This window comes from Fukomys damarensis, unplaced genomic scaffold (assembly GCF_012274545.1).
Source record: "Fukomys damarensis isolate Sample0158 unplaced genomic scaffold, DMR_v1.0_HiC HiC_scaffold_20, whole genome shotgun sequence".
NCBI lineage: Eukaryota > Metazoa > Chordata > Mammalia > Rodentia > Bathyergidae > Fukomys > Fukomys damarensis.
This window is the reverse complement of record NW_022900932.1, coordinates 24,435,883-24,463,425: the sequence shown is the minus strand read 5'-3', so window position 1 is coordinate 24,463,425 and position 27,543 is coordinate 24,435,883. Positions and strand designations below refer to the sequence as shown.

At 32.1% G+C, this 27,543-nt stretch overlaps 1 pseudogene; it reads left to right on the top strand.

Moving 5' to 3' along the window:
- The first annotated feature begins 14,478 nt into the window (after positions 1–14,478).
- Positions 14,479–25,736, top strand: LOC104850811 (annotated as a pseudogene).
- Positions 25,737–27,543: the final 1,807 nt, after the last annotated feature.

Here is a 27,543-nt window from a genome sequence, read left to right as displayed (position 1 = left end):
TGACAGTAAATATAGCTTAGAGACTATAAGGATCTTTAATTAGATTTCAATTAGATCAAGTAAAGGAGGACATCAACATTTTGTTAGATACGGAGGCTGAAACGCTTGGAGATGAAACATAAGAATAATCTCTAAGATTTTTTTCTTTTATGTTTATGAGGTAACAAAATACAATAATTTATGAAGAATACTTTTTTGAATTTACTTCATTATTAATTCATAAAGCAAGACCTAAAATATACAATGAAACTAAATTTTTCACACCACTACTCTTATTGCTGCACTGTATAATTATTATCTCCAGAGTTGTACATACAATCAGGTGTATTGCATGTCAATTTTTATCCCATCATCCAGCAGGTAACAAGAACATGCGAGGACTATTGGTCTTGTTAGCTGGAAATTTCTACCACAGAGTAAGATGATATGCAAGGCCTGTCTACAGTGAGAAAGTTCATTTCCAAGTAAGTTCATAGACAAAATGTCTCTCTTTTCTCCATGTTTCACATGCTGAGGTGGTAAACTTGCTCTTCAGTGTTTGTAGTAAGTCTTACCAACATGTTAATATTTTTTCCTTAAATTATAAGGAATAATTGTGCTGAAATTCCAAAAAATCACTCATGGAATAATCGAACAAAGCAATGCTGACTCTCACTCATTGCAAAAGGGATATTATGTATTTTAAAGATCACCACAGTGTCCACCAAGGGAGAGATCAGAAATAAAGAAGTCTTAGTTAAAAGTTATAGCTATGGTAGTTCATGTGCTTACAGATAATTCTAATGTGGGTTAAGTTGTTCAAGTTAGGTTTGCAAGGCAGAAGGATGACAGATTGGTAAAAATCAATGAGTTAATAGCTTAGATGGACACAGATAAGAAAGGTCTTGAAGTTACTCTTGGTAAGTAAAGGTTGCTTGTTGGGAAGAAGAGTACTATGTGCAATGAATTTTTGTGTGGTAATTTTCTAAAAGCAAAGAGTGAAGTCATTTATTTGTGTAATGTCTATCTTTCTCAGACATGATTTTCTTTTTCTTTGCAGGAGTTAATCAAGGGTTTCATCTGCTTTCTATTGACTCAGATGGTCTCAATTCTCAGGAAAGATTGTAAAAATCTCAGTGATGTGGCCAGGCATTTATTTGCACTTGGCCCTTTACAAGAATCCATAGTACTTTAGACTAGAATAATAGCAACTATTTTTTTTTAATTGAAAGAAACAAAACAGTAATTGAGATTGTGGTCTATTATAATAAAAGTTAGAATAAACTATTAATAACAAAATTAAGGCTCTGGACATTTAGCCAACTATAAAAAAGTAAAATACAAAATCATGCAAAGCGCATCTAAGTCCCCTAATATATTTTTGGATTTAAGCACAAAATTAATTACAAAATAGTTTATTTTAAAATAGTGATTAAAATTGTCACAGAACATGAACGATTGCAATTCAGTTTGGGATAATCTATGAAGAAGTGACTAATGCATGCAATTTGTAGTTCAGGATGTAAGAAAATCACACAATTTGGTAGTCTGTGTGGTTAATTGTTCTAGAGTATCATCACCTGTCCTGTCTTGAATGCATAATGGAAAGAGAAGTTGCCAAAATGCAGACATGGGATGATATTTGGGGGAAGGGACAAGCAGAAGTCTTTACTGAGGAATACATTAGTTCTTTATGATTCTTCTGTCAGTGAATTGATAAAATGGATCTTACAGCCTTACTTTCCCACCCATCTTCTATCTCCCTTTTCCTTTCTCTAGTCTGTTCCTTACTGGATAAATTCATAAAGAACTAGAAGGTGTAGATGCCTATTTACCAGCTAAATAAGGGTATGAAGCAGAGGAAAATAGTCAAGAGTGTATCAGAAGGGGAAATTGAGAATAGGAAGAAATTAACTAAAAATGGAATATAATCTATCTTAATTTATGGAACACACCAAAGGTTGTGTTCCGGGAAAAATGTATATCCTTAAATAATTTCAGTGTTCAATATAAAAGAATGAATTCTACTCTTCTCCTCAATATTTTAGACAAAAAGAAATCCCATTCTGAGTAAAACATAAAGAAACAAAGAATCATGAATTACAAAAAAATAACTTTATTATATATCACACAACAGATGAGTTAAAAGAATTTAAAAGGCAAACCTCTGGCAAAGAAAATATGTCAATAAGATAAAGCACATAGAAAAATTGAAATGGGCAAACAATCCAGACACAGATGATACAATATTATAAATCTTATACAGAGAAATATATAATTTTGATAGTTTGAAAATATGATACAATTCAGTATATAACTAGAATTTTTATATTTTCTTTATCAATAAGAATTTGTAATTTACCTATTATCAATTTCTTATTTAACTTAATTCAATTTTACTCTTACTATTAGAATTATACAACCAAATTTCTAATATAAATCCAATAAAGGTGTAGGGAAGGTGGGATGGGTAGGGAAAGGGTAATAAGGGAAAAGAAAAAAAATGTGAGATAATGAAAAGATGAAAATAAAGTGTTTGTAGAAGGAGAGGGGAGGAGGGGGTGAAGGCAGGGCAGGAACAAGGTGAAAAAAATGAGAACCAAGACATGTCATGTAGAGGTACAAGATCCCAACAATGAATGTAACTGTACTGTATCCCTAAAATGTACCAATAAACTCAATTAAAGCTGAAAAAAATAAATCTTTTATGGAAATTATATTTAAGGATAAAAAATGAAATATTATTAAACACAGAATAAGAGAAATATGTCACATGACAGGATTACCATCTAGTTACTCTAAAATTTTCAGCAGTAAGAAATTAGATGAATAGAAAACTAATAACAATTATATGGAAACAATATTATATGCACATTAAACATTATGATTATATTCAGTCCCAAGAGAATAGTGGATCCTAGAAATAATAAATTACTAAAATAATAAGTCTAGTTAACATGTATATGCAAGAAGATATAGAAAAGTTCCTACCTTCATGAAATCCTAGAAAAAAACAGGGGAAAATAGGAAGAGAAAATCTGCTAGTCAAAATATTAGTGAAAATTTGGAAATATTGAACAATAGCTAAAAAGCAGTATGTAGGAATTATATAAGGAAAACAAAATTTGAGCAATATTGAAGTTGATTTTTAATAAATGGAATACCATATTACACATAATAAAAGACAAAATTACATAAAAGTAATAATTCTTTATAATCTGACTTAATAGAACTTTAATTAAAATTCTGATGACATCTTATACTCGCTTCAGCAGCCCATATACTAAAATTTTGATGACATCTTGTGAGAACTGAAAAATAAATTTAATTAAAATGAGATTTAAATTGGAAAAACTAAGAAAATTAAACACAGAAGATTAATAATCATACATTATTGGGATAATATAATACTACAACTGTAAAAATTAAGAGTTGCAGTAACAAATTAATTCATAAGAGATCAGTGAAATTGAGAAGTTAGCCCTGAAATAGAACCTAGTACAACATGACCAAATTTGTTCTTGAAATTTCATTAGGAAAGCCTTTATTTTACTTTATTTTTTGAGAATGAAGTGAAAATATCTAAGTCTAAGTGATTTTGGAAAGCTTTTTATAAATGTAATTTAAATATTTTATTAAAATTTATTTGTTTAAGATTCAGAAATCATTTTTATTCAGATGTATGAAAGATTTTTATTTTAATAGTGATATAGATTATTTATATATGATGCCACATTTTTTAAATTCCACATGATAAATGGTATAGTGGATTTTAGCCTTTCTTTAATAGAAATTTAACTATTAAATGAACAAACAACGTCTTTGTAAATAGGGAAAGGGGAAAGGGGGAAGGGAGGGCAGGGGTAAGGGGAAAAAATGTGAATCAAGACTTGTCATGTAGAGGTACAAGATCCCAACAATGAATGTAACAGTACTGTATCCCTAAAATGTACCAATAAACTCAATTAAAGCTGAAAAAAATAAAATTAAAAAATAATAAAAAGTGCTTTATAAAAAATAACATCATGGAAAAAGGGACAAATATAAAATATATAGTTTCACCATGCGAAAGCTCCATAAAGACATGGACCAGGTCTGATTTGTACATTTCTGTACCTCTAGGACCCAAAATTGATTCTGGGTTATTGCAAATGGCATTAGACACACAAAATTGTGAGACTAAATGTAATATTGTAAGCCATAAAAAATTGGTAGTAGTCTTATGTGTACATTAAATTGATCATTGCAAGAGTAACTTTAATTTTATATTTTAATTTTATATTTCATTTTTAATTATAAATTGAAAACTAATATTTTCAAATTTACACATTACCTCTAATTTATACTTAGTGGGAGAATTCCCTTGATAAACTAATAAAGTTATGGAGGTAGGGAGAATTTGGAATGTAATCTAGGTCATAAAAATTTGGGAATAAAGTAATAAAAGGTCATAAATTCTTAAGAGGAACATACCTGAGGAAAGTAATCAAACATTTATAAATCTAAAAATGAGTTCCAGGTGAATGACACAGAAACATAGTAAAGTGCAAGTGATGTAACAATAACAATACAAAAACATATTTTTATTAAATGTCAATCATCTTGGCAAAGAAGAATAATTACCAGGCTAAAGTATTTCAGGTAGTTTATCAGGAATCAGCTATCATTAATCACAGAAGTCATATTTTCTAGTGCCATAACTAGTACACTAGTACTTTAAAAGGTACTAGCATATCACACTCACACCTATCTGGTCTTATTTACATTTTTGGTTGCTTCATTAATTTTTGGTTACCCAACACCCAAAGTTAAAGGAAGAAAGCTTTATTTAGCACACAATTTGTAGAGGTTTCAATTTATAGTTGGCTGCTTAAAGGCAGGATAGCTTAACAGAGGGATATCACAGAGGAGAAACAGTTCATGGTGGGCAGAAGACAGCAAAGAGTTGAAGTAGCAAAGAATCAATAGCAAATGATAGCAGCAGCCCTCTTTCGGTCTCTTGTATTCTAACATACAATAGGTGAGCCTTCTAGTTAGTCATACTCAGAACTATGCCAAACCAATCAGTGGAATAATTTAGTGACCATATACTTAATCCTACCATCACACATTCTAGATCCAGACATCTCTGAAAATCCCCACCTATGCCTGCATGATACTTTGCTGGGATATCTTACACATAAGCCATGAAACATTACCTGTACTCCATCATACTGCAGTAATAGATTCTTGACATTCTTCTGAAGTTTCAGGAAACTATTAACACTTAACTAGTAAGTGATTTTTTTTAAAGATGTTTTTCTAAAGCTCTCCTTGAAAAAGATATGCCATTCAGAGGAATTGCCTATTCCTTCTTGTCTGAGAACTACACAGCTTTATACAAATTGGTCTTTATAGATGTGATCAGATGTTGTGTGTTGAAAAATGTCAGTGCTTCAGTGATTTCATAATGATTAATGAAAATAAAAGTAGGAATATGTAAAACATGAGATGATTTTTATATTCAAAATCACGAGTAGCCATATAGGGAGCTCTGAAAAGGGTCCATTAAAATAGATTATCATAACAAGGCAAATTAATGACTTCTTAAGAGTTTACAAAATAAACTTGATTAGTTATATGAGAAATTCATTACCAAAATTCATTTTCATATCTGTAAAACAAATTACAGGCTATGTAAAACTTATTTAGATGCATTTTTGTGATGACTTATTTGACCTACCTTTGTTTATAAGTGCAGCTGCTAATTGTGTTTATATGATAACTAATTAAAGTTTGATGGATCATCAACTTTATCAACAAACTCTGTTGTGGAAAAGCAAATAAAAACTCCAAAATTACATATCATACCCTGAGGTAGGCAAGATTCTTCTGAGGAAAACATTTTGAAATACATTTTAGCAAGATATATTTTATATTATACCTTAATATGCACATAAATATATCAAGTGCAAATTCTGAGGTTCCAATTTATTTATCTACTTTGCCATTAAAATTATCAACAGATTCTTTACTCATATCTGTACAATGAGTAGTACATATTAATTTTAAAGATAAATTAAAAATACTGTTTTTATGCAAATGACAAGACATAAATGAAGATAACAGAGCATATTTTGTTTTTATAATAATTAAAGTGTGTATATATAAATTGGATTTAAATATGCTGACTATATTCAAAATAAGTATATAAAAAATTAACTTTAAATATATTTGTTCTCTTGAAATTCCATTGTTATTCAGTAAAAATTGCACAAAGAAGCACACTGATAAAATCAAATGGAAAGTGTACAATGTCCCTATCAGCAGAGAAGAACTCTCAATACAATTCTGGAAAACAGAATATGGAAAATAAGTTGGATGAAAATATGAAGAGGATACTGTGTACAGCTCAAGTGAAGATGTGTATAGACTCAGAGTGCAGGAAATGCTCAAAACAATTCAAGCTAAAAAAAGGAGAAAGATTGTTATTTAACCATGGAACACCTGCATAATTCAACCATCTTACACACCTTCCTAAGCATGAAAGCAGACCAACATACCATTTATACCACAGCCAAAATATAGAAGGAGCTAGGGGGTGTAGTTAAGTTATAGAATGAGAGGTTAGCATGTGCTGGACCCTATGGTCAGTCTCTCCAAATAACCAAATAACTAAACAATTAAATAAAGGCATATTGTGAAATGAGACTTTTGGAATGACGGCTATGTGACAGGCCTAGAAGGTAAACAGATCTCAGTAGAGCAGGAATTTGGAAGGACTAGGAGTCAATGGGCTGGAGGAGTACACAAGGGTCTAGTTAGGGTAGGTATATTGTGACACAAGGATGATTTGTTATCCTTTTGCTAGTAGCAAGAAGGGGATTAAAAGTCTCGGGAAAAAAATAAGTACAGGAATGTCAACATCCATACAAAAAATATGATTTGAATTAGAATGATGGAGAGTAAAGAATGTAATTTGCTTTAGTGCTAGAAACATTTTCTTTAAGAGGCACGCATATTGTAATTTTGGTTCTAAGGACAAACAATGTTATCTAGCTTCACATTTTAAAAAATGTTCACACACACAAAAACAATGTTTTTGAAACTTTGAAAATAACTTATAAAGCCATAAGATTCATATGTCATCAAATAACAGAATGTCGATTGTCTTTAAAAAGGTACACTACAAGCAAGAAGTAATAGGATAAATAGTAAAAGAAGAGTTCATAGGAAAAGTTTAGTTGCTCTAAAATTTTAATCATCAGAGAAAATTTCTAAAGTAGATGATGTAAGGAAAATGGGTTAAAGCACACTATTTTATGTCAGTGGTCCCTAAGAGAAGCTTACAGATATGAGCGGCAGAATAATAACCACTTGAGTGAAATAGTATCCTTTTGATCAGATGTACCACCATTTATTTATCTACTCATCTACCTCAGGATATCTTAGCTGCTGGCAAGGTTTGGCAATTATGAAAAACATAACCTCCATAAAATTCCATATGTTTTTGCCTGGAAGTAAGTTTTCAACTCATGTGGAGAAACACCTAGAATCCATCTGCTGTACCACATAGTAATTTGGTGAGAAACTGCCAAATTGTCTTCCAAAGAGGCTGTTCTATTATGTCTGTCACTGACAACAAATGAGATTACTTTTGCTGCACATTTTTGGGAGCACTTGATGTAAGTGTTTGGATGAAGTCATCCTGATAGGTAGTTGTTTTAACCTGAAGTTCTATTATGATGATAAACATCTTTGCATATGCTTATTTGTCATCTGTATATCTTTCTTCCACTAAAAAATCATGTTAAGAACTCTTTGTAAGCTTTAGATAACAGTTCTTTATCAGAGAAGTGTTTTACAAATACTGTGTTTCAGTCTGAGCCTGTCTTCTCATTCTCTTGACAATATCACAAAGCAGAAATCTTTTATTTTAAAAGTAAGTGGGACAGAGTCAACAGAGGAGAAAAGTAAGATGAACCAAGGCAAGAAGGAATATGACATACATTATTAGATAAAGGAGAAAAAGTAAGAACTATGTCATGATACTCTCTTTTTGAAACAATAAAAATTGAAAAGTTTTATTAAGTCCAATATAAAAATAATAAATCATGAGAGTTAACCCATGGAAACACGGGAAACATACATCACTATCATTATCAGATTATTTCATCTCTTGACATATGCTCAAATCTTTGGTCAACTCCTATGTGTGATAGCAAGTATTACTTTAGACAGTCTCAAAATTAGGAAAATAAAATATCTTCCCCGAAAACATGATTCATTATCAATGTGATAAAATTAAAAAAAGATGGCAAAGTTTTCACAAAACATTGAGTGCTAAATGTCTTGTTAGTATCACAAACCTGGGAAATTATTCAAGGCATAATTTATCACTGTTGTTCTTAGTGTGAATTGCTCTATCCTGTTCTCCAGGTCCTCATGTCTATTGGCTGCATGACTTCAGTTTCTCTGAATATCATTAATTCATCAATTTTAAATAGATATATTATTGATTCAATAGATAGATAGCAAACAACCAGTACATATCCTGCATTATATTAAGATAGCCCTTAATGAAGAAAACTACAAAGACCAAATTATCTGTCTGTAGTGTCCTCTATTTCAATGAAATCAAAGAGCTGATAGAATGTTTTCCTTACTTACAGTAAGGCCAAATGCTTAATATTACCTACAACACATTAAATCTACTAAAGTTCAACCATGAGAATATTCAACTAATTGAGAAGACTGACACTTTATCCAGAGTAGTAATGAAACACATATCTCAAAAATGCCACACAGGGGCCAGGGATTTACCTCAGTGGTTCAGTGACCTGCCTCGCAAGCGCAAGAACCCGAGTTCGATCTCCAGTACAAAAAAAAAAAAAAAAAAAGCAACCAAAAAAAAACTATTTAAAACAAAAAATGCCACACAGAATAAAACTATTCAGACCAAAACTCTTGAGAAAGTAAAGTGTAAAATGTATTAACATGGAGCATTTTGAATATTTGTAGGCAACAAATGAATTCCAAAATAACTATTATTTTGAGTTTTGATTTCTGAATTTATGTTATATCTCATTCTAATAGAGTAAATATAAATATTTTTCCTAAGACTTCTTGACATGTGTGTGTGTGTGTGTACCTGTGTGTATGGAGAGAGAAGGGGGGGCTCAGGATCAGTCAATGACAGGCAGAAACGAACACAGAGAGAGAGTTCAAAGGAAAGGAAGAAAATTTAGGAGGGAGGAAACAGAAGAAGAAATGTTAATGATTAGAAGCCTCCATATTTTCTTTGTGGTTGTTTGGTGATGGCTTTCTTTTATTTACTGGTGTTTTCCTGAAAGTTTAGAAACATTCCATTGTATAACACCCCAAATCATTTACTTTGCGAGAAAAATCAACTATTTGACCAGACCTTGATGTAGAAATAGATAGCACAGGAAGGAATGTTTCTTTATCATTCAAACTAATATCATAGTCACCCAAATATTTTAAAAAGAAATGAAACTCTAGGGATAAAATAAAAATTAATATAAGGAGGTGTATTTCTATGGGAGAGACACTCATAAAGCTACTATTTTAATTTAGCATTTTCCTTAATATATTTCTGTAAAACTAACTTTCGTATTCCGTACAGTTTCTCTTTTTTTTTGTTTGTTTTTTTAGATAAAGGTTGACTAACAAAATATTTTCTCAAATTTTTTCCTTTAAAATTTGGCCCTCTATGCAGAGGATGTATCTCAGTAGCACCGTGCCTGCCTAAGAAATGCAAGATCCTGAGTTCAGTTCCCCATACCAAATAAATAAAATTTGGCTCCCTAATTTTTTACTAATTTATACTTTATATGCTCTAAGACAATACCAATAAGACTTTTCTATTAAGGAAGCCAAACAATCCAAATATGTGCTTTATGCTATTAATCAGCTTCTGATTTTGTGTGTTTTGCTTGAGTATTGTGTAACAATGGCTGAATAAGTGTTCACTAATTTTTCAACATTTGTGTGGAAAGCCTGACTTAAAATATAGTCAAAATGATGTCTGTGGACTTCATTTGAAGTCTCTGGGTGCACTTCAGGACACAGGTAGTTAACCTCCAGGGCCACAGAATCTGGGATAAAATGAGTTCACATGATAATGATCAAGAGAATTTCCCTGTAACTTCTGATACTGATGAGGGCTTTGAGATTAAATATTAAATTCAAATGAAAAAAAAAAGTAGAGCTTTAATTACGGGTATTTTGTAGCCAAGGGGAACTTGTCTTTTAAGCACTGCTGTTTCAGGACAAGGATGGTAGATTTATTTGTTTATTGAAGGACAAGGATTCTAAGTATTTTCAAGTAAACCAGGATATATTTGAAATATGGGGAGACGTGGGCCTGTAGCACATTAAAGGTATCTAGAGAGATCAGTACAAAGAAACAACTATTGTCACAGTTCTAATTATCTTTCCCAAGAAATTTGGTTTGAATATCCACAAGATTTTAACACCTAATCAACTGATTTTTAAATTGGTTGCTGCCACTGCATTTATGGCCAATCATCAAAAGTGCCCAGACCTTCTTTAGTCACTAAATTCCTGAAGTAATCACCATTCCATTGATTAGTTCAGTTATCACCAAATTGCATCTATCTTTCCAATTTATCACGAGATTTATCACATGTTCAGAATTCTCAAATATTGTTGGACTTGTTTTTAAAGGATTTTAATTATAAAAAGAATAATCTACTCTTAATTGCTAAATTATTTTCTCTTTGCAAATACTTTCTTGCCATTCCTTTAAAGTTTTTTCCAGTATCATTAAAAATGATACATAAAATTTTATATGCATTACAGGTGCTAAATTTTAGATCATGTTTTGACATACATGCACTAAAATGATTATCACAGCCAAGTTAATTAAAATAACTATAGCTTCACATTTTAAAAACTTTTCAAAAAATCTCATAGGAAACATTCTATTTTGTGAGAATTTTCATTAGGTGAAGCCTGGTAATATATGAATATTAAAGCCCTAACCTTAACAACTAAAATCCTCTGTATTTCAAATTTCTACTCATACAAAAAGAATCCTATGGAAGTATAACTTTTTTAGATATGGATTCATGGAGAAAAGCTGTCCTTTTGGATTTATGCTGTAAAATTTTTTATGCACCAGGAAGAATTTTATTGGATATTCAGTCACGACGTTCTCTATGGGTAGAGTCTAAAACAGCTCAGTTACATTAAATTGCTTAACTTAGAATTTATTGGACAAACTTGTTTAAGGTTTTCAGGATTTTATTCAAGTATGGCCATCTCTGTGTAATCTTTCCTGATATCCTTCCATTTTGATTAAATAATATCAGCCTTTTATTCTGCTGTGTGAATGTGTCTTTAACAGTTTTCTGGTTTAGTCATATTGAGAGAGGAGACCACCCCTCTATACGGAAGTGAGCAACTATGAATTAACTGTGTTTCTAGGCATCTATGGGTTAACTTGATAACTATGCTCTTTGTAGAATGTTCCTGAGTAGCCATGAACACTTCTGTAATCTGTCACCAAAAGAGTGTAATGGACTCAGAAATTCCCACCAGAACTGCTTGTTCACCCCCTCTCCACTGCTCTGCTTTGTGTAAAGCCTGCTTGCTATATTCTCAGAGAAACACCAATAAAATTAAGCTTTGAGGATGTAAAAAGAGGTACATAAGAAAGCACAAACTTCTATTCAAGGCTCTCAAGACTGACAGAAGTCACTCACTGAGCCTCTGGCATCATTAAAAATTGCTTTTTTCTCCTATCTTCATGATAAAGAGTTATCTGTCCAGGGCCCTCTTTGTTTCCTGCTTTAATGTATCATTCAGCAGCCCATGGTTCTTTGCAAAGCTCTCTCCCTCTGATAAAGTACAGCCTACTTAAAGACAATCACTTATTAATCTTTTTTGTCACCAGTTAGCAACATAATATCTCAGACCTAACAGGCATCCAATACTTATTTCACAAATGAATAAGTTAAAGTATGAATAAGTAACCTACAGGTGACCCATATGATTTTTCTTTCCTGATTCTTTAATTTTGTGAGATAAAATTGTAAACATATGTTTCTCTCATTTTCCCCAAATTGATATCTAACATAAATTAATTGTATACAAAACTATCTGTATAGTATGAAATTTATACTAGATGTACTTGACATTTATATTAAATGTCCTTTTATAATTATTCATGCTGTCATGAAATAGCAATCGCTTTTATGAAGTTGTAGCTAAACATCAAAATAAAATGTACTTCAAATTTAAAACCACCTTGGAAGAAACATGCAGATGAAATCACTGACTAAAAGTTAGAAAAATTATAATAATATTATCAGGTACTTACATCTCAAGCCTATTTCCATGTACTACTATAAGGCATTTATTTTTATTTGACAATTCACTTCTCAGAGAATAGAAGCTATCAGTTTATTTTAGGATACATTTTTCTGATCAGTAATATACAAATATTTCACAAAATGTACAATATGTTCTCTGAAATCCAATGTAAAATATTTGATGTTCACTATTAATAATATTATGAAATATAGAAATCTTATATAATTGTATGCATTTTTTGTAAATTCTTTTTGCAGAAGTGAGGGTCAACTGCAAAGCCATTCTACCACTGAACTACATCCCCAGATTTTTATTTTATGAGACAGGGTCTTGCTGAATTGCTCAATGTGGACTGGAAATTATCATTCTTACTTACGTCTATTTCTCAAAAATTATGATTTTTAGCTTTCAAATGACAGGACTATTTTTGATTCAAACTGCATTCACCTCAATACCAAGAATGACATTATGTAGTGAGAAAATTTTATATATATTAGAGTTTTATTTATCAGACAGTGCACAGCATTACATACATATGTGTGTGTGTGTGTGTGTGTGTGTAAGATATAACTGGGAAAAGTTCTTATATTAATGATTTCTAATTTGGTAATTCAGAGAAAAGAAAAAATATGTAATATGAAAAACAATTATAATAACACAAACTAGATTTAAAAATGATTTACCACAGGATTTAAAATGTCATTGTGGGAAAATTAATATATTTTTAAAATAATATCATTTAAAAATATCATTGTGGGAAAATTAAAATTAATATCATTTTACATGCATATGTGTCTTCTGATTAGTAAAAGAAAAGATACTTATGAAAGTAGGTGAAAGTTTACACTTGAGTTTAGCCAAAAGGCTGAGAAGTGATGAAAGTAGGTGAAACTTTAAAAGAGGTAATAGTACATAAAAATATTTTAACAATTCAGTAAACCATTTAAATCCATTCACTAACTCTCAGGTTTATTTGTATTACAAAGGAAATGTAATTTCCTAAGATCTGCAATGTAAGAGAATATTTGCTTAAATGAACTTAATATTTTATGGTAATGATTAATTTTATATTCATAATTGTGCCTATACATTTGTTATATATAAATGACTTATCACCCACAACTTTACAATGCAAAGCCAGATTACTTGATAGAAACACTTCCACTGAGCTAAATCCCTGGCCCCATAAATCACAATTTTTGTTGTTGTTGTTGTTGTTGTTCTGAGGATTGAACTCAGGACCTTGTGCTTCTGAGACAGGCAGCATGCTGTACCACTGAGCTAAATCCCTGGTGCAGAATACGAATCATAGAAACTATATGTATATCTTACGCAACATTATATTTATTATTTCTTTTTTGAAGTGTATGACGATTTATTTTTAATAATATGATTGTCATGCTTCATTAAAATTAGTATTAGCTTTTTTTTTTTTTTTTTACTACCTTGGATCAAACTCAGTTCTTTGAGCTTGCAATGCAGGTGGCAGAACCACTGAGCTAAATCCCCAGGCCAGTATTAGCTATTTTTAAGATACCTATATACTAATGCTTTTGGGTTTTTTGTTTGCTTGTTTATTTTTTGAGACAGGGTCTCACTATGTCGTTGAGGCTAACCTGCAACTCACTGTGTAGCCCAGGCTGGTCTCCAAATTACAATGATTCTCCTGACTCAGCCTCCCAAGTGGTGGGATTACAGGCGTGTGCCACCACGCCTGGCTAAACTCATCCTACTTTTTTATATTGCCTATAATTTTCTTCTCTTACTGTACTTTTTAAGAATGTTTTTCTTTTCTTTCAGTTCTACTTTAAACACGGTTATGTTATAAGTTAAAATAGTCGAATATCTATAGAAAGTAAGATTCTATAGGAAAAATTTTCATTTTCTCAGATGTTCATTTACAAAACAGCATTTTGTTGTGGAATATTTCAAATGAGGCTGTCCACAGACACTTAAATGGATGCAGGACGTGAGGGAATACATAAACTACCTATTTTCATAGGTCATTAAGTAAAATGATTATGGAAAAATGTTAATTTTAAGGAATACAACAGGTATGAGGAAGAGAATCAATGAGCCATGCCAAATGAGTAGGACTGGTGGAGGAAAGCCTGGGAATATACTACCGGTTAAGTGTGAGGGAAACCGAGAATCATGACAATGGACTTTTCAAAGGTTCCTTATGCTACAGAGATGCAAAGGCAGGTAAAGATGAAGGGGGAGAGGCGGAGGGAGAGCCGAGGGGCAGCGAAAGAGGGAAAGTGAGTGGGCAGGGCCAGAGGAAGCCAACCAAACATATTTACATTTATTCCATATACAGAAAGCTAAGGATTCATTGTCTTTTTAAACTGAAAGTATGGATTTTTCTATTTCTTCAGAGGAGTTCGTGTTTGCCTTTACCTTGGACTTCATCTCCTGACTTAAAGCGCAGACTCTGGCTTCTGGGGATGGTTCTTCAGCCTTTTGGCATAGACTCTTCTGCCTTCCCCCTGAGCCTCTTGATGCGGACTCGCACCGGACACAGCAGTGAGCTCCAGACCTTCGACAAAATCCTTTGATCTCCAGTGTGCAGACAGTCCCCTGTGCTCTTTCCCATCTGACTCTGTGGGTTGCCATTCCTCGAAATATAAAAAATAACAACTGAAAGAAATATGGAGAGATGCAGATAGATCATCAAACAACATTTTTGGAGATTTTAGTATATCTCTTATGAGAAATAACAGATCAAGCAGACGACAAACATAAGCAAACATGTGAAATATATAATATGTACAAAACTTGCCACTCAAGCAGGAGTTGGTGTATGAGTTCGGTCACACATATGACATTCATGAAATCTACACGACGCGCATGGGACCTCTGAGTTATAAAAGAATGGCATAAGCCTTCTCTCTAACCATAAAGTAATAATATCAAGACAGTAACAGGAGGATAGTGGCTAAAACAACTCCTATGTATGTGAAAAAAGGTAGCAAATTGCACATAAGCAAAGTATAGAACAATAGCAAAAAAGGAAATAGGTATAGATGGAAAATAAATGGAGTGAATGAATGAATGAATGTATGAATTCAAAGCAAATGAAGATTATGAACAACTCTAAATCTACAAATACGAAAAACTGGAGAAAATAGAAAAGTTTCTGGTGAAGCTTAAAATGCCAAAATTGGAACAAGAAGAAATGAAGATTGGTAGATTGATAACTATTAAAGACGTTAAAATAGTAATCAAATATCTCCATACACTTCAGCCAGAGCCATTTAACAAGTGAACTCAGTCAGACTTCCAAGGGAGAGAAGATCCCAGCATAGAGATCTTCAAGAAACTTGGATAGGGGAGAATGCAGGTCTAGCTATTTTGTGAAAGCAGAATAACACTGATTCCCAAATTACAGAAAGACAGAGCAAGGAAAGAAAATTATTGAGCCCTGTCACTTGTGAATATAGACACAAAGACTCAGCTCTAATGCTTGCTGAACTCAACAGTGTTTTAGAAAACAAAGTGCACCTCATGGCTCCATCAGCACAAATGCTCCCAGAAGACCCAGGCCCCTCATTGATGCTGAAATCAGGGGATGGAGCCCCTTGGTTTCCAGACCAGTAGGCTCCTTCCAGGCACATTCACATCTTATTTCATCTTCTCTGTGTGCAAACTCCACTCCAGTGAACAATAATTCCTCCTAAAAAAAAAAATTAGCACACCTAATAGGATTTATGAGAAATGAAAGGAAGATTTAATATTAGAAAATATATCAAGAAAATCTTCCAATGAATAACCTAAAGGGAAAGCTGCATGATTATCTCAAATGATAAAGAAATGGCATTCATTAATGTACAGTACCTGTTATGCATGAGGTGAACTCCTAGGAAAGTAGTGATGTGAGAAAGAACTTTCCACAACTTGTTCAGTCTATGTCCCAGGCCCACGGGCCATTATCCTTTATCTTTGCACATGTTCCGTATATTCACTTTACATCAATCAAGGATTCCTGTCTTTTGTATAATTCTGATCATCATCTGGGTTGATCTGAGAGCCATCTAGGAAATTAGCAAAGTACACTACTAGTTATGTCTGGGTGTGTCCCTAGGCACGGCACTGGGACTATATCTGGTCCCTGGTCCTTTACTCTTTTTCTGTCTCTCCATATTCTAGCTACCATGCAGTTCACCGCCTTCTTGTACCATGCACTTCTGCCATGATGTTCCTGACTTAGATCCAGGCAGCTGTGAACTGAAACTTCGGTGACCATGAGCCAAATAAACTCTCTTCCTTTAGGTTTCAGGTATCAAATATTTTGTAGCAGAAAAATGATTAACACAATGCCCAGGTTCTTCTGTTTAATATAGTGCTTGAGACAGGTTGTAGAAATGAGCTTATTATTGTGGCAAAAAAATTGAGTCCCTACTTTTGACCTTACACTAAGAATAACTTCATATCTGGGGTATATGTTGATCATTTACCAAGGTAATCAAAATGTGAAAGCCAAAGTTAATAGGAAAAGCAATGTAAGAAAAATTTTTTGTGACCCAAGGGTAAAGAAAGATACCTTAAATAAGGTATAAAAGCACACAATTGGAATTAGATGAGTTTGACATGTCAGAATGAAACAATTTTGTTTAATAAATAGTCAAAGCTATAGCTAAATAAAAAATTAGAGAAGCTGGTCACAGTATTTATCATAGCAGCTAAAAATATTCAAGGAACCTCTGAGAAGTAGCAAAAACATAATCATCCACAGTCAAAGAATAAGGGGCAAGATGAGGCTATTATAGACAGCTAAATTAGGTATAAATATTATAGGCATTTAGACAGGGCTAGGCCCTGAAGGGAGTCAGGGCAGAAGATGAGAACACATTGCAACTGTGGTTGGAGGCACATTGGAAGAAAATTAAGATACAATGAGGTTTACATACTTCCAAAAGGGATAAAGAGGAGCTTGAGATTATTGGTATCACTCCTTTGAGATTTCCCATATAAATAAACCATTGTCTCATTAAGAGCAGGCCATCCTTTCCCACCCACTAAGACAAAGACCAACACTGAAGACAAGACTGAGAGTATAGATTATCAACCAAGATTAATCATGTCATCCACATGCTCTTGATACTATTGGATCAATATTAGCCAACTGGATATACTTGTAATCTTATTGGTTGATTATAGTTTTGACCCACATTCTACCCACCTCATGATTTTTCTCTATAAAATTTTCTCAGATAAATGGTTCATAGGCAACCTATTCAAGATCCCTTCTGTCTCTTGGGAGCTGTTTCTATTCCCCAGTAAATTTTCCTATTTAAAACAAATATATCAAATAAAATAAGGAAGACCTGAGATTTGTTTGATCAAAAGAATTCATCAGAAGTGACTCTTGTTAGCCTCTGAGGCTAGGCTTTAAAAGATGCAAATCTTTTATGTTTACTTTTCATGGAAAGTCTTATAGTAGAAGAAACCAAACATTGATGATGTGTAACCACTACTCTTAGAAGGAAATGTGAGGGAGCACATGTTAGCTATGTGGGAAGAGACAGAAAGTATGAAAGGGGAGATCTGTAAGATCTTAAGGTGTTAACCATGTCTTTTGTTTTTGTTTTTTTTGTTTTGTTTTGTTCTGTTTTGACACTGGGGATCAAACTCAGGTCTTTGTGCTTGCGAGGCAGGCAGCAGAACCACTGAACTAAATTCCTGGCCCAATGTCAACTAAATCTTCTCTAAACTTCTATCCCATTTTAGGTCCCAGGAAATCACTTAAGGGCACCATGGCAGCTAATGGCAAGTGGAATGAAAGACCCATCCAACGGAACAAAAATCCACATTTTCAATCCAAAGAACAATGGCAAATAAAATGACTGTGTTTTAAGCTGATATATTTTGAGCTAATGTGTTGCACAGAAACCAACCATGAAATAAAAATGGGGATTTAGAGTATTGTAAGAGAAATCTAAAATATATGGTATTAGGTTTGGGCCTGGTGATGGTCAGAGGATTGAAGTTGAGAAAAATAGAGAAGTCTGGAAAAAGAGTTAAACTGATAAAAGATATAAAACAAAAGTAATTAAACTCTAACAGAAAAAAATAGTGAAACCAGCTCTTTCAGAAACATGCAAAATAACATATAATAAAAAATTTTTTTGAAGATAAGAATATTTTCAGGTGGAATGGGGAAATTGCTAATGGCTAAGTTTTTGTGAAATACATTGTACAGTTTTTGGACCATTCCTCCAGCCCAGCTAGAAACATCTGGCAGTGCCATGTGGGAAAGAATTGGTACAGGGAAACCTTGGACACATTCCTGACTCACAGAACTGAGACCATCTCAGATGGCTATTACTTCAAGACACACTATGATGGAATTCTTTGGTATGTAGTAACAGATAACTGATACTAGAGCTTTTGACACAAAAAATATGTCTGTGACAGTTTAAAAATGAGGATAAAAGCTGCATTATACAACAGTTTAGTCAACAGAAGCTTTAAAAATATAAAAATGAATTATAATTTCTTTTCTGAATTACATCTCTTAATTGAAATCAGAGCCTAGTGTACAATAACCTAATATTTTTAAAGGAACTGTTTTTTTTCAAGGAAGAATAGTTTATGATTTCTCTTATTAATTTTAGAAATTTCTCATAATTAGGGCAAATAAAAATTGAAAAAGTTCAAATTTATGAATAAATATTACAATGTTTTTCAACTTATTCCTCTAAAATATAAATAAAATGCACTATTAGCTAAAATATCTTTACTGATCTTATTTATGAAATATTGCTAAGAAAGTAAAAAGAATGAAATATGTTATCTATTTAACAATTGTCAGAAATCAATGTTGTATTCTTTGTTGTTTTTTGTTTTTGTTTTGTTTTGTTTGTTTGTTTGTTTGTTTGTTTTGGTACTGGGGATCAAACTGCGGTCCTTGTGCTTGTGAGGCAGGCAACGGAACCACTGAGCTAAATCCCCAGCCTAGAAGTCAGTGTTAAAATATTGTTATAAATGCTTGCAACTTTAAAAGAAGTAGACATTGTAACCACTGATCTCCCTCCATAATATCTATTTCAGAATTATACTCCCATGGCACTTGTGACTGATTTTATAGCAAACTAATAATATACCATTCTATGGCTTTATCTAAACATTAGTCTGTTTTTTAAGGTTAACAGAAAAATACATAAAAATGAATCCATGAATCTTTGTTTAATTTAAACTACATACATAGAATTGTTTTATGTACAATCTTTGCTAGTTTTTGACATTTATTTGCACATATTTTCAATAATTTTGAATGTATTTACTTTGACAAATATAGGTGTAGGTTAGTATTTTTAAATTCCAAATCTTCTTCCCTACTAACCCTTTTTATTTATCATTTCCTCTACTGCAATATAATTTTTATATCTATTTTTTCTCTTTCACAAAGTGAAATAGATTAGGTCTCTTCTAAGAAAATTTCTTAATTTTCTGAATATACAATCTTTCCAAAACATAATTCAAAATTTAGAGTATTCACATCATAAAATATATTGTCTCAGCTGTATCCATTTACTTCCCAACACTGGAGTATTTAAAAAGTCGTTTCCTTACACTGCACAATTACTGGCATTCATTTTTTAATTTATTGATATAATAGCTGAAAATTAGTGCCTTACTTTTTAAAAACATGGTTAATTTTGACTATTAGTAAAGCTAAACATCTTTTACAACATTAATTTTTAATATTTTCATGTCAATTTCTTTCTCATCTTTTGCCATTTTCCTATTGATTTTTATTGTTTATCCATGGTAATAATAATGGATGCATCTGCACATTGATTATCTCAATAACATATGAGTTGTAACATATTTTCATCATATATAATTATATCTTTTTTTTCCTTTTGTTTTTTTGTTTTTTTTGAGACAGGGTCTCACTATGTAGTTGAGACTGACCTGGAACTCACTGTGTAGCCCAGGCTGGTCTGGAGCTCACAGTGATCCTCCTGCCTCAGCCTCCCAAGTGCTGGGATTACAGGCGTGTGCCACCACCCCTGGCTATAATTATATCTTAACTGTGCTGTGCCATCCTTTGTTTTTCAAACTCTTCATTTTGTTTTCTGTTAACTTTTTACCAAGTTATGTAAGAAATACATCCTAGTTAGATGTCATAAATACATTTTCCATTTCCTTATTAGGATTATATTTTATTATGTGATATTTTTGTGTAATTCTGTAACATTTTCTTTGTTTATTACATGCATATAACACCTTGTCCCTTAAAGCATTTATATTTTAATAATCAGTCTACTCTGTAATGCCACTTCCAAAATATACCATGTTTCCTTGAAGCATTCTGAACCCTTTCAGGAATCTATTCTGTCAGGCATGTTTGTCAGTTAGTGTCCCAAGGCACGCTCCCCCCAGGACATCATGACAATTTTATGTTAGAGGAGCATCGTGGTAGATGTATAATACCCATTTATTCTTTAGAATATTTCTGTTGATGAACTATTAATTTTGATTTTATTAGTTTCATTGCATTAAAGAAGTACTTAACAGGGAAAAATATCAAAAACTAAAGTATCAAATTTTTAATATTTATTGAGTGCTTATAAAAAGGCATCATATTTTCAACTTCAAATGTGTTTTTGTTTACAAAGTCTAAAATATAACAACAGAAATAAATCCATACATAAAGTACAAGGAAAATACCAGTAGAAATTTATGAGAAAAATGATCTTTAATTCAAAATTACACCCAAAGAAGTCTTCACACATGACAACAGCACATGCCAAACATTGCTTACACTGATAGCACATGTGTTTTGCATTGATAGCATATGCAATTTGCTTTCCTGCCTTTTTTTGGGGGGGGACATTCTTGACATCTCTCTGTTCTTGCTGTTTTGTCAGGAGTTTCTCATTATATTATATGATGTACAGTTAACAGAAACATAAAATATCAACAAAATAAAGTATTACATTCTTAAAAAGACATTGGCAGACAACTAGATGGTTTCTACCAATATGCACTGTATTACCAGGTCTGAAATAGGTGTAACCAGAATTCTTCTATCTTCACATAAGCCTGTGTTCATGGAAGGAAAAGAGATTGTGATAGATCCTTTAACTACCATACTCAGATTCTTACTTTTCAGCCACCCTTGATATAGTTCTGATTAGATGCCAATATGTGATATTGTAAGTAACGTTGTATTGTAAGTTTATGTTGTAAAACTATTGCAAGGAAACTTGTTAGTTTATATTGCAAGACAGCAGAATGCATAAACTTTTTGAAAAATATATTTTTTTCTTTTTAAAAACATGTTCCTTATTTCTGCAACTTTAGATTTTCATAATCAATTTGTCCTCAGTTGCTGTTAGATCATAGATACTAGTGAAGTTTTTTGTGATAGCATTTTCAATCCAATAATTGACAAAGAGAGTGTATTTGATCTCTAGTTCTCTCATTTATATTATTTATAGTTTTTAATTAGTTAGATTATTTATATTTATTCAAGAATGTGTTCTGCGTATTAATATGTCACAAATCTCAATTCTCATCATTCCTTCTTATGATTTAATATCCATTTTTCCTTCTAAATAGCTTTTAAATTCCACATCTTCACCACATTTTCTTTATGTTCACCACCTTACTCCTTAATTCCTATTGTCATTCACCAATAATGCTTGCAGTGTGCTAACTATGCCATCCCTAGCCCCACTTGGTCCTCTAATGCTTTTATCTGCTTGGTCCAACTAGAGTGATCTCGTGAGACCGTTCGCCACTTACCTAGTCACACCTCTGTCAAGCCCTGAATTGTTTGAATGTCCTTCTTCATACTTTAAAAAGGACTACTATTCCTAATAATACTTCTTTTGGTGTTAGCCATGCATTATTGCTTTACTTATTTAATATCATATATTTCATCAAAACTGCAAACTCCATTGTAAGAGACAGATCTTTTATGTCAACCATATCATTCCCTGCACATGATCAATTACCATACCAAACTCCTTAAATTATTTGAAAACTAAATGAATAAAACATTTGTTTGGAACTAATATTATTTTCATCAAACCCTAGGGCATCAGTTTTCAAATTATGACACAAGAGCAAAAACACTTCTGCAGAAATGCCTGTCTGCAACATCACCATAGTGGGCTCAGGTGTTGCGTACCCAGTTTGTTTCATCCCAGTTTGTCTTCTCTGGCATTGTTTTCCATAAAGAAGTGATTTGAAAGAAAATGACTGAAATGCTTAAATAAATGTTTGAAATGTCTAGAGATATTCATTTTAAAAATGAGTGTATGCTAATAAAAAGTGATATAAGTTTGAAAAATCGAAGTGGAGAGAGCTTTTTGTTTTTCTTATTTCTGCTTTGCTCTGGCTTCACCAAAAACTATTTAAATTTTGAGCTGACAGATTCTAAAAGAAATCTTATTTTTGTTACTTTTATTCTTTTCATTTTAATAATTTGTCTTCATTTTAAGGTAAGAATAGGTCTACTTATATGTAATGTTTGCCCATATACAGTGGAAACTCAGTACATTACCTATATTCTCTGTCTCTTTGTCTATCTTTCTCTCAGAAACCTTCTCAATAACGAATTTTAAGCATGAATTCCTCTCCACTAGTCCATTAGAATGACTATTTTTAAAAAAAAATAATGCATGGAGCTTCTTCAAATGGTATGTGAAGAGGCAGGAATTCTTATGTAAAGATTATTCTGATGTAAAATGGAACTACTCTAGAAAATAGTATGATTTTTTAAAAAAATAGAACTATTATATTATACATGAACCCCACATCTGAGTATATACCCAAGAAATTGAAAGCAAGATATTGAAGATTTATAGAGTTTCAGATTTGAAAGATAAAAAATGTCTGGGAATTAATATTGGCCATGGCTGTTGCTGTCTTGAATGCTATTTATGTCCCTTCAAAATTCATATATTGAAATTCTAACCTACAAGGTATAATATTAGGATGTGAGTCCTTCTAAGGAGTAAAGTCAAGAAGGTTATGCCATCATGGCTTTATAGTAGAGACCTAAGAGAACTAGCTGTACTATGTGAGGATACAGCTACAAGATCTTGTCTGTAAAGTATGGTCATTACCAGACATTCAGCTGCCAGTACCTTGATCATAGACTTACCAGCTTCCAGAAATATAAAAAGTACATTTTTATAAATTATCTAGGTCATAAATTATGTAGTTTGTGGTATTTTACTATAGCAGCCTGAACTAAAACAATTATGAAACAATATGAATACTTCTGATGCCACAAAGTGATACTTAAAAGTTACAATAGTAAAGTTTATGTCATAGATAGTATACTTAAATTTTTTTAACGATAAAGATAAAATAAAAATAATAACTCTAAATCAGCCAAAGTAATAAACAAGGTAATCATTAATCTATTGGTAAAAGGATACACAAAAGCACTATATATTCGGGCAGTAGAATACTGCTCAGGAATAAGAGCGAGCAGAGTGCTGAAACATATGTAACACAGAGGAACCTCAAGAATATGCTAAGTGGAACAGGTTAAAATCAAGAAGCCTCTGCATATTGTGTGATTTTATTGACTTAAAATGTCCGGAAAAGGCAAATCTATGGATATAGACTATTCATTGTATGAACCAAGATTACTAGCATGAATACTAAAGACTTCATGCCATAAACAATTTTATTGGGGTGATGGAAATGCTTCAAAACTAATTTATGGTAACAATTCCACAACATGATGAATTTGTTATGATATTAATTGTGTACTTGTAATGGTTAAATTATGTGATATGTACTATGGAATTATAATGATAAGAGGTATCTATATCAGGCTACAGACTAATAATTTATTAGTCCTGATGCCACTGAAGGTAGTGTTATTTCTCTGGTTATAATGAAAAGCAATAGTGCACGGTGAATTCGTTCCTACCTGCTGATTGCAACCAGTATCTTCTTAAGGAAAATGATGATAGAGTTTAGAGAGAGAGTACCATCTGAGTGCCACATTAGCTGGGGCTTATGAAGCATTTTTATGCTAGGAAAATAGTACCAGAACGTTTTCTTTCAAATTGAATGCCACAATGGATTTATCACATCAAATAAAAACTTAAAAAAATAAATTTGTATTTGAAAATGTCTAAGAATGGATTTCAAATATTCTAACAAATTAATAAATATGTGAGGTGATAAATATTAAAACTTGACTTAGCTATTCTGTAATGTATACATATATGAAAACATCTTGCTGTACATAGTAATCATATTTAATTTTTATGTAAATTTAAAAAATAATCTGACACTGTGAAATAAAATCTACTACTTTTCCATACCACTGCTTGGACTTTCAAGTATAAAAGCACTATGCAAATATTTTCTAGCATGCTCTGACTTAGGAGATAATACAGATTTATTAAGACATTCAGTATAAATTAAAACATAAAAAGTGGGACCAAAATTCCATCAATAAAAAATGAAAATGAACTCAGAAAATCTCTTATTTTCAAAGAAGTATATGCACAGTTAAAAATAGCTATAACCATTATGAAAAGAAAGAAAGATACTTATGTTTTAAACAATTTTGTAGGACTGACAGTATAGTTCTGTAGTAGAGGACTTGCCTAGTGTTAATTAGGTCGTAGGTTTTACTCTCAGCACTGAAAGAAAAAATAATATTTTAAAAGTACAATAATATCACGCTGGCAGGTAGAAAACATTAAAAATAAAGTGATCCTTTCAAATTTTATCATAGAATTGGAAGATACTGCCTGATGAATTAATATAATTTTTTAAAAGAACCAAAATCTTTACTTTTTAAAACTGTAATGATATTTTAAAGTTAGTCTCTGTACTGATTAAAAAATAACTATTGTAGGGACTGTTAACTTATATGTATTTAAAATTAAACTTCTATTTAAATTTTTATTGTATAAATAATTTTTGCATTAGAGTCACATTTTATCACCCTATATTTAAATTCATACTTTCAAAAATTATGTAATCTGGCTTGTCAGGGAAGAACTACACATCAAACAACCAGAAAAAGGAGGTGAGTTAGGAAAAGCCACTGAATTTCAAGAGGACGCACTTGGTTGGGTCAGAGGACTTCTAAGAGGGTTGAAATTTCAGACTTGTTCACACCTGCAGTAATGAGAACTTTGCGAACAAGACTCTTCCCTACCAAGTCCTCATGTTGTGGATTGTTGGAGGTTCTTTTGGTCTTTGCGAGTTCTTACAAATCCAATATGATACTGTAAAAATTAAAGTTGATTCTGAATTGAAAAAAAAAGCCTGAAAAGGAAAAAAATATCTTTAGTGTCAGAATATTAGGAAATTAGGGACTCTACTTTTGAAGACTGGAAGAATATTTGAGGCCAGAGCCTTGGGAAGACCTTGGTCTTCTAGGATGAAATCCAGAAATCCTTAAGATAAAAATAGCCTGACTGTGCTTATTCTTAAAAAAGTAATAATAAAGTTATGAACCGGGCATACTGCATCATTGATTTAAAATTCTAAGTCTGCAGAAACCTGGCTACAAGTAATTTGATAGAAGACCAACAATTTTAAAAACTCTCAAGTACAGGTATTTGTATTTCTGAGGTAGTTCACTTGCAAATGAAAGTAACAATACTGACAATATAAGGACACTTTTCCACAAAAATATGAGTACTGCTATTGAAAGAATGTCACATTTCCCACTCTCCAGCTGGGCACTCATTTCCACCAGCTACTAGTGCAACATTTTGCTACTTCATTCATATTTCTAATGAAAATAGTAGGCTTAGCTTCAAATTTTCATGGTAAAATTGAGTGGTGATTTCATACTAAAGTAATATAGGAAAGAAATACTGGTCATCATCTAATATAAGCACACTTGGTATTATATGTAATATGTTATAGCATGCTAATCAGTCTCTAAAGCATCACTTGATTTGTGTGCTGATGCCATGTTTAAAAAAGTTATAAAATAATATTCCCAGTTAAGCAAAATTAATACAGGTTATGTCCTGTCAATAGGTTTATACTATTAAGAAATTATACTCATGATGGTATGAAATATTGGTTCTGTCAGCTTTTTAAAATTGATGGGACTTTGCAGACCATCAGAAAGGCAGATAAGCATTCTCTGCTAGCTCAGAATATTAGATAGATCCTCCTCATACTTCGAAAAGCAAATACAGTACATGTATTTGCCAATATTGATGCTGATACCTTTCTGCATAGCTCAGCAAAGAATCATCTAAATAATATAATATTGAAATACTTAAAGGCCAAAGTAAGCAATCTTACATTTTACAATCACAATATTTCAAGGTAGAAATGAATTAAGTAATTAAATTCCTAAAGTTATTTTTTTTTCTTAATGTCCCCCTCTGAATGAAGCATATATAAACAGTACACTAACCAAAATCTAAATTTTAAAAACTAAAACAGAGAAAGAACTTTATAAAAATATAAAGGCCAACTCATGTAACATATATACTACAATATGCCAACTGGTTCAATAATTATGGTCTCAAAACTCCCAATTTATCCAATCTTACATCAAAATGGGTAGTACTTCTTAAGGCTTATATTTATAATTAAGAACATAGTCTTGCATAACTGGATTTTTATTTTTATAAGGCACTTGCTACAGTAGGAGGGGAATTTGAAGTGAAATTTGAATCCTCTTTATCTGGTATTTTATGACATTTGCAGCTCATGATCTCACATGATTAAGTACAACACAGATTAACCTATTCCACAACATTTGTTGGATGTCATTATTAAATATGAGATAGAAGATGGGGGGAGAAAAGAGGAAACAGAATGTACCAGCATATCAAAAATGTATCACCAGATGTGGTGGCGTACACCTATAATCCCAGCACTCTGGAGGCTGGAGGCAGGAGGATCACTGTGAGTTCATACCAGCCTGGGCTACATAGTGAGTTCCAGGGCAGTCTCAACTACATAGTGAGATTCTGCCTCACAAAACAAAAACAAAAAAAAAGTATTATTCTGTGTTTTTGTTTGTTTGGTTCATTGGTTTTGGTTTTTAATTTTAGGTTTGCTATAACATAACCCTAGTAAAAGGATAAAAAAAGTATTTAATCAATATCCACTGTGAGCACTTTGTTCCTGCAGGTCAAATTGTAAACAAGAGGGGCACATTCTTTTGCTTCATAGTGTGTAAACTACCGTGGACAAATATTGCTTATTACTAAAAAGTGATAAAACTTTCAGTACATAGGAGTGTTGTGAAGG